This window comes from Lethenteron reissneri, chromosome 67 (assembly GCF_015708825.2).
Source record: "Lethenteron reissneri isolate LAM-NWPU_2019-01 chromosome 67, ASM1570882v1, whole genome shotgun sequence".
Lineage (NCBI taxonomy): Eukaryota > Metazoa > Chordata > Hyperoartia > Petromyzontiformes > Petromyzontidae > Lethenteron > Lethenteron reissneri.
Window position 1 is genome coordinate 533,832 of NC_083845.1, and position 10,026 is coordinate 543,857.

The window sequence follows — 10,026 nt, forward strand, 5'->3', positions numbered from 1 at the left end:
ACATTATCAGAGTTATGTTTTTTGTTTGCATTATGACTGAGGTATGTGGTCTATGCAAACATGACTCCTTGTATAAAAGGTGTCAGTTTTGTTGCCAGATAGAAGGGTAGAAAACCAATTATCATATTTTTTACTGCCAATGATGGTTCCAATGGTGTAAAAGACATCACAACACGTTCAGAGTATTTGGCAGCTGCTGTACATTTCCACAAGACAAGCCACTTTGTGGAGCTATCATTTGTGATTGCCAGGTGGTCGCTTCTGAAAAAGAGCTACCTAGCTCAGTGGGCCTTACCTGGTCAAATAAAAGAAATGTGAAAAGTTCAATAGTTTATAGAATTGAGTGAAAGAGTTCGCTTTAACCAATTGCAATGCAGGCCTTGATGAATAGTGCAAGTACGCCCCGCAAGCAAGGCCGTAGCCATGGGGTCAACATTGGGGGGGGGGGCAAATCTTCCAGGAAAAAAAATCTAAATTTGAAAATAATTTTCTGACATTTCCTGCCTAAAATATTGAAAAATTCACTAACACATAGGATGGATTCGATTTAAAGCTTTCGTGACTGCAGGGAATCATCTTCTTGGTTCTTTCGGTATTGTCACGTAGAAGGAAAATAATAAAATAATTAAAATAAAACATAATAAAATACAATTCTCACGACGTTTCGGCCACAACGCAAGCAGCCGTCTTCAGGTGGAGAACAGGTCTGTCTACGTGACTTTACCGAAAGAACCAAGAAGACATAGGATGGACTTTTTACGTATTTTTAAATCCTTTATATTAGTTCGCTTGCTGCTTAGGACCGTGCAAATCTTTCGGTCGTTTTTTAACCCACTTCCCGTGATCCAATCGAGCTGACATTTTTCACACAGACTCGTTGTGCGTGACAATTAATGTTCGTGAATTTTTTCCCCCAAAATTTTACACTTTTTAGGACAAAAATATTATTTTAATTACCAATTTCTTAATGGTGCAATGCAATCATCTGACCCATAGGTGGCAGCCATCTCAAGCCAGAGGACGAGAGACTCTAGCCGCCACGCATATAAAGGATTTATAGTGAAAAACTTTGTTTTTACTGGTTATACTTATTTACAATAATGTCTAATAGTGTATTGTATTACATTTCTCTGTTTTTTTTTTTTACCTTTTCTTGTTTCATTGTATGTGATGGCAGAGATTAGGGATTAATAAAGTACAACCATAACCACAATCATTGAAAACAGAAATCTATTTTATAGCAATATTGGGGGGGGGGGACATTTTGGTCATATTTAATATTGGGGGGTGTGTGTCCCCCAAATATTATGATTACGGCCTTGCCAACAAGGATTGGTCTAATATAAGAATTGGTTTTACCCTTTCTGGCAATAAAACAGGAGGTGTTAGGATGTTAAGTCACCAAACGGAAACCTTTTGCAAGCAATCATGTCTGCATTAACCACATGTACGTGTGGTGTACATGCAAACAAAACACACAAAACCATGCTCTGGTAGTATATGATGCATTGCCTTTGAAACTGGTTGGTCCACACCAGAGACAGCTTTCTTTATGGCAGGAGTGGGGAACCTTTTTTCTGCCATGGGCCATTTAGATATTTATATGACATCACTAGCGGTAAGTACCCGGCGTTGCTCGGGCGAAAAAGGCAGACACACATGGACTTACACACAGACATTGACCCACACATGGAAACACATCGACTTAGACGCACACAACATACATAGTTAAACCCAGGATGGATCGTTAGCAGGCCAGCCTAAATGTTTCTAACTGGCGAAGATGTCCCATTAGGGGGATGCACGTTTCGCAAGCGTAGAGAAGGGAGGGAATTACCGTGGCCGAGAAGACCTGGAGCTTCATGCGGAGCGAGAGACCAGGTAGATTCCACACAGCTTAACGCAGCCGATGAAAAGATAATGGCGCTCGACTGATTTGAAGTGAGACCTCTGCTGTGAAACGGGAGCCGGTCATGAGCACACTGGCCAGGTATGGGAATCTCGGCAATCTTTCCACAACTGCCGCATCACCAATTGTGAGTTGTGGGGGTGGAGTGCAGGAGTGGTGAACCTTATTTCTGCCAAGGGCCATTTTGATATTTATAACTTCATTCGCGGGCCATACAAAATTATCAACTTAAAAATTAGCCCGTTATATTTGGTCGAACATTTAATGAACTCGCCCCTAATGCGATGGGCTGGAACTGCTTCTCTCTGGCGAGGCATGTGATGTTAGCTGGTATTGATGATGTTGCTGCTGCTACTCGCAACTGCTTTTCCAGGTTTGCTCCTAGATTATTGAATTTCGAGTCCCGCCTGCGGTTGCCTTGGCAGGGCCAGAGACCAAATGATTTTGCGGGCCTTCTACGGCCCGCGGGCCGGACGTCCCCCCCCCCCTGATCTAGAGGCTCGTCTCAAACAGTGTCAGACCAGAGGACGCCAAAAGGCGAACAGCACAAAGACAAATGCCACGATCAGAACATTGAGAGGTCGGGGTGAGCAGCTACATCAGATTCTAGATTTGAAGCTTTCGTGACTGCAAGGATTCATAGTCTTAGTTTTTTCGGTAAAGTCACGTAGGTAAAACATTAAAAAAGTAAAATAAAATAAAAATCACGACGTTTCGGAGGCAACACAAGCTTCCGTCTTCAGGTGGAACCGTCACAGCCACGACAGCTGTATCAAGTAAATGAGAGATTGCAGGAGCTACCACTCCGTTCTCCAACCATTATATAAACGGAGTGGTAGCTCTTGCAATCTCTCATTTACTTGATACAGCTGTCGTGGCTGTGACGGTTCCACCTGAAGACGGAAGCTTGTGTTGACTCCGAAACGTCGTGATTTTTATTTTATTTAAATTTTTTTATGTTTTACCTACGTGACTTTACCGAAAACACCTAAGAATACGCTACATCAGAATCAGAATGGGTTTTATTCGCCATGAAAGTTCGCACGACTAGGAATTTACTTGGCCGGAAGTGCATATACATTCAACATATAGGAATCTTAAATCTTAAATAAGTGGTTTACAAGTCTAACTATACTAAAGGTACAAGTCTAACTAATACTAAGGAGCTAAAGTATGTAAAAATTGAATAAAATAAAATCTAAAATATACAATAGCTATAATATACAATATAAAATTACAAAAATGCAAATAGGTTAACATAGTGCAAATATGACAGGGTGTCATTGTGCAGATATTGTGTTAAACTCCGCTTGAGCGTTGTAACTTAGTCTGTGAGTGTTTTGCAAGACGAGCAATTTTTTAAAATAAATATTAACTTGATAAACGAGCGAGGTCTTGCAATACGAGTAGTACGTGTATACGCTTTGTCTGCCGAGCGTCACGTGATCACAACTGATATACGAGTGCTTTGGATTACAAACACGTTTACGGAACGAATTATGCTCGCAATCCAAGGTTTTACTGTATTTGATTTGAGCTTGATTGGATGTTGACAACCCTGGTTGCCCTAGGAAGCAACTTGAACCAGAATCGTTCAGATTTGGGGCAATGCTTTTTAATTTTGACACAGTGGGGCATGCTGAGCGAGCCATTGGGCTGACGACGATCGCTCAAAAATTGCCTCGAGGATTATGAATTTTGATTTAAAGCTTTCGTGACTGCAGGGATTCATCTTCTTGGTTCTTTCGGCAAAGACACGTAGAAGGGAAATAATAAAATAATACAAATAAAACATAATAAAATACAATTCTCACGACGTTTCGGCCACAACGCAAGCAGCCGTCCTCAGGTGAAGACCAGGTCTTAGAGTCGCGGTATCTCTTCAGAAAGGTGAGAGACTCGATTAGCTGAGCCTTCTTATTACGGAGCTTGTTGAAGGATCTTAAAGTTTTATGGAATCCCACCCGTAGTGGCGGTTAAATTTCGATCTAAAGCTTTCGTGACTGCAGGGATTCATCTTCTTGGTTCTTTCGGTAAAGTCGCGTAAGACCTGGTCTTCACCTGATGTCGGCTGCTTGCGTTGTGGCCGAAACGTCGTGACAATTATTTTATTATGTTTTATTTTTATTATTTTATTGCTTCCCTTCTACGTGATTTACCGAAAGAACCAAGAAGATGATGACTTTAGCAGCGTTGCCACATGTCCAGGCCCTGTTGCCAATTCCCTGACTGGCCCGCGTTTCGTTCGACTCAGGGTCGTTTCTCGGGAATCGGCGTCCGAATTCGGGTGGCTGCAAGTGGTTCTCCACTGCCATCTGGTGGAATTGTGCACAAGGGTAGGTACAGCGGTGCAGGAAACTGGCACGGCTTTGGATAATTCACTGGTCAACACACTTCTTTCTGGCATAAGGTATTCCAACGGTTTTAAGGTAATTTTGGGGTGCTGATTTCAAATCTGGCATCAGTTTTTGAGGACGGCTGCTTGCGTTGTGGCTGAAACGTCGTGAGAATTATTTTATTATGTTTTATTTTTATTATTTTATTATTCCATTCTACGTGACGACTTTACCGAAATAACCAAGAACTACGATCAGCTCTTTTTTACTCGAGGTGCCAAACATGACCGCTCAACGCATGGTGGCTTATATACATTCTCTGATATAACACTGGTCAACACACTTCTTTCTGGCATAAGGTATTCCAACGATTTTAAGGTAATTTTGGGGTGCTGATTCCAAATCTGGCATCAGTTTTTGTCTATCACGTCAGGTTTTTGAGATATCAAATATTGCATTTCAATAAAAACTGCAGAAGAAAAAGATTAAATAAATGTGGACATCTACATAAAATGATATTATAAACGCACTATCCTAAAATACAGCACCATATTTAACACTAAAGCAGTCACTGACTCGCAAAAACTTGCAATCATAAGTGACAGAGTTAATTTTGGGGTAAAATCAATGAAAATGGGGTATATGCCGATAGCATATAAATGAGATGTGAATAGAGCAAATCTGAGATCAGATTTGGAATCGGCACCCTGAAATTAGTCTAAAACAGCTGCAAAAGTCCAGGCCAGAAAACCAATGGGTTTTTTTTGTTGACCAGTGTAATAGACCTTAAAAGGCCACCTGGAAAACAATTTTTATCAGGAATTTATCTGCGCCGTCCCAGAAACGTGTTTGCGGGCAGCAGGTCAAAAACCAGGTCAACCGCGGCGTCTCACAACGTTGGTTAGTGCCAGCCCGTTTTCATACATCCGTAGTGTGTTCACCAGTCAAGTCGATTTACAGAGTGTACCCCAACTCCTGTACCCTATCCTAAACAATCACACAACGCACACAATTCCAGGAGATTTGCAGAGTGTACCCCAACTCATGTGTTCTACTCTACACGCACACAAGTTGATTAACAGAGTGTACCCCAACTCCTGTACCCTATCCTACACGCACACAATTCCAGGATATTTACAGAGTGTACCCCAACTCCTGTGTTCTACTATACACGCACACACAACGCATACAAGTCAAGGCAATTAACAGAGTGTACCACAACTTCTGTATCATGCTCTACACACAACGCACACAAGTCAAGTCGATTAACAGAATGTACCCCAACTCCTGTGTTCTACTTTACACGCAACGCACACAATTCAAGTCGATTAACAGAGTGTACCCAACTCCTGTGTTCTACTTTACACGCACAACCACAATTCAAGTCGATTAACAGAGTGTACCCCAACGCCTGTATCCGACTCTACAAGTACACAACGAACACAATTCCAGGATATTTACAGAGTGTACTCCAACTCCTGTATCATGCTCTACACACAACGCACACAAGTCGATTAACAGAGTGTACCCAAAATCCTGTATCCTACTCGACACGCACACACAACGCACACAAGTCGAGTCGATAAACAGAGTGTACCCAAAATCCTGTATCCTACTCGACACGCACACACAACGCACACAAGTCGAGTCGATAAACAGAGTGTACCCAAAATCCTGTATCCTAAAAAAAATGTATGTCAATAAATACATAGGTTTGATGAAACAAAGTAGCTGTACTTACATGCCCCGACCTTATTTTATTTTGAGATCGTTTACCCTTTAACAGACTTGCTGGGGCAAGGGGCCGTCCATAAATGACGTCACGCACCTAGGGGGGGGGGGGGGGTCAGACATTTGTGACGATGTGTGACGAGGGGAGGGGGTTTGAGAAATGTGGCGTCACATAAAAATTGCACAACTCTAAATAAATGTAGACAACACGTTCTACTTAAAGAGATAGACTTTTTAAGAAATCTTCTTGGTTCTTTCGGTAAAGTCACGTAGAAAGGAAGTAATAAAATAATAAAATAAAATAAGGACGGCTGCTTGCGCTGTGGCCGAAACGTCGTGAGAATTATTTTATTGTGTTTTATTTTTATTATTTTTTATTATTGTATTATTTCCCTTCTACGTGACTTTACCGAAAGAACCAAGAAGATGAATCCCTGCAGTCACGAAAGCTTTAAATCGAAATTTTTAAGACGTTTTCTCCTACAACATCAGAGTGCAACGTCACATTAAATACGCACTACAATGACAATAGAATAAAGCGATTTGAAGCATGTTTTATTTTCAAAATGGAAATGTGGTTTTGGGGGGGGGGGGGGGCAGAGCTTTGTGACGTCATATTTGAGGCGGGGGGGGGTCTGACTTTTTGTGACGCCGTGTGACGAGGGGTGGGGAGGGGGGTCAAAAATCGTCCAAAATCGCGTGACGTCATTTATGGACGGCCCCTATACATTATACACTACACGTTGGGCTCTATAGAGACCCGTGGTTCAGCAATGAGTCATTAACAGGGGCGCGTTGTGGCAAGCTTCGGGACCACTTCCTGGAGTCGTGGAGTTCTTCCATTACTAGTAGGGTACATTTCATTAAAGCGTGTTTTAAAAAAAGTTGTTTTTAAATATTACTCATTATTATTATTGTATTATCAGGTAAAGCCCGCTGAGCGATCATTCAGACGGTGTCTACTCGACAGACCTGTTCTTCACCTGAGGACGGCTGCTTGCGTTGTGGCTGAAACGTCGTGAGAATTATTTTATTATGTTTTTATTTTTATATTTTTATTTTATTATTTCCATTCTACGTGACTTTACCGAAAGAACCAAAAAGACGATCAGCTCTTTTTTACTCGAGGTGCACACATGACCGCTCAACGCAGTGGCTCATAAACATTCTCTGATTATAACACTGGTCAACACACTTCTTTCTGGCATAAGGTATTCCAACGGTTTTAAGGTAATTTTGGGGGGTGCTGATTCCAAATCTGGCATCAGTTTTTGTCCATCACATCAGGTTTTTGAGATATCAAATATTGCATTTTCAATAAAAACTGCAGAAGAAAATATTAAATAAATGTGGACATCTACATAATGATATTATAAAGACACTATCCTAAAAATACAGCACCTATTTAACACTAAAGCAGTCACTGACTCGCAACAACTTGCAATCATAAGGGTAAAATCAACGAAAATGGGGTATGCCGATAGCATAAAATTAACCGGTAAAAACAAAGTTTTTCACTATAAATCCTTTATATGCGTGGCGGCTAGAGTCCTCTCGTCCTCTGGCTTGAGATGGCTGCCACCTATGGGTCAGACGATTGCCTGCCACCATTAAGCAATTGGTAATTAAATCTAATTAATTTTTTCCTAAAAAGCGTTACATTTTGGAGAAAAAATTTTCACGAAAATAAATTGTCACGCACAACGAGTCTGTGTGCAAAATGTCAGCTCGATTGGATCACGGGAAGTGGGATAAAAACGACCGAAAGATTTGCACGGTCGTAAGCGCGCAAGCAAGCAAGCAAGTGAACTTAATATAAAGGATTTAAAAATGAGATGTGATAGAGCAAACCTGAGATCAGATTTGGAATCAGAACCCTGAAATTAGTCTAAAACAGCTGCAAAAGTCCAGGCCAGAAAACAATGTTGTTTTCTTGTTGACCAGTGTACTCAGAATATTGAATTACACTCGAGCAATCCTATGAGATATCCTGCTGCCTTGGATCGCACGTGGGAATGCACAGCAGCGGGCCAAATCATCTGAGCGCGTGTTGTTTCTCAATGCGGAGGAGGGAGGCCGAACGGGAGGAACCCAGAGAACAATCCACGCTGTGACCGCCACGGGGAGAGAGAGATAATAACGTCGACTCCAAATACAATAACAGGCATCGCCTCGGTCCGGGATCGAACCCACGTGTCCTGTGTACCAAGGTGGGGGAGATCACATCTCTTCGCCACCGCGGCTCCCCTTAGAGATACATAGAGATACCCATGGATATATAGAGACCCATCGAGATACAGAGAGACCCATAGAGATACACAGATACCCATAGAGATACACAGAGACCCATAGATATACATAGAGACCCATAGAGATACACAGAGACCTGTAGAGATACACAGAGACCCATAGAGATACACAGAGACCCATATAGATACACAAAGACCCATAGAGATACATAAAGGCCAATAGAGATACACAGAGACCCATAGAGATACACAGAGACCCATAGAGATACATAAAGACCAATAGAGATACACAGAGACCCATAAAGATACACAGAGACGCATAGAGATACACAGAGACTCATAGAGACACACAGAGACCCGTAGAGATACACAGAGACCCATAGAGATACACAGAGACCCGTAGAGATACACAGAGACGAATAGAGATACACAGAGACCCGTAGAGATACACAGAGACGAATAAAGATACACAGAGACCCATGGATATACGTAGAGACCCATCGAGATATTTCGAGACCAATATAAATATATAGAGACCCATCGAGATACATAGAGACCCATAAAGATGCACAAAGACCCATAGGGATATACAGAAACCGTAGAGATACACAGATACCCATATAGATACATAGAGACCCATAGAGATACACAGCGACCCATAGAGATACACAGAGACCCATAGAGATACACAGAGACCCATAGAGATACACAGAGACTTATAGAGATACAAGGAGACCCACAGACTACGGCGAAAACATGCAAACTCCAAATATACAACAGGCATCATCAAGGTCCGAGATCCAACCCACGACCTCCTGCGTACCAGGCATGGGAGATCACATCTCCTCGCCACCACGAAGCCTCTTTAAGTATGACACCATCAATAGTATAGTAATAGGTTTTTACCCTTTCAACTGGTACAAAAACTGACACCTTTATAAAAGGCATCATGTTTGCAATAACCACAACACAAGCAGTCAAAATACAAACAAAAAGAAACAACTCTGATGATGATAATGATATGCACTGTCCTTGAAGTTGATTGGTCCACACCCGAGACAGCTTTTCTTAGAGCCTAGTCTCCATTGGTGTTGGACCAGATGACGCCACCAAAAGGCGCACAACTCAAAGACAGCGCACTATCAGAGTATGAGAGTTCGGGGTAAGCATTTACACCATTGGAACCTCATTTGCCAGTAAAAAAGAATATATATGATAAGTGTTTTTTTACCCTTTTTATCTGGCAAAAAAACTGACACCTTTTTTTACAAGGAGTCATGTTTGCATTGACCACAAAATCTGCAGTCGGAATGCAAACAAAAAACATAACTCTGATAATGTATGCACTGTCCTTGAAATTGATTGGTCCACACCCGAGACAGCTTTCTTTAGAGCCTAGTCTCACATGGTGTTGGACCAGATGACGCCAAAAGGCGTGTATGTTGATGGCCACTTAGCGTTGTTGTGGGGGGGGGGGGGCTCGGCAGAAGAGAAAGTTTGGCCCAAATAGTAAAGTTATTCAGTGTGCTGCTCATTTTCACTGTCGCTTTATTTCGATTTAAAGCTTTCGTGACTGCAGGGATTCATCTTCTTGGTTCTTTCGGTAAATCCATTCAGACGCTGTCTTCTCGACAGACCTATTCTTCACCTGAGGACGGCTGCTTGCGTTGTGGCCGAAACGTCGTGAGAATTATTTTTATTATGTTTTATTGTTATTATTTTATTATTTCCATTCTACGTGACTTTACCGAAAGAACCAAGAAGATGCCGCTTTATTGTCACGGCTTCCGTGAAACTCCGT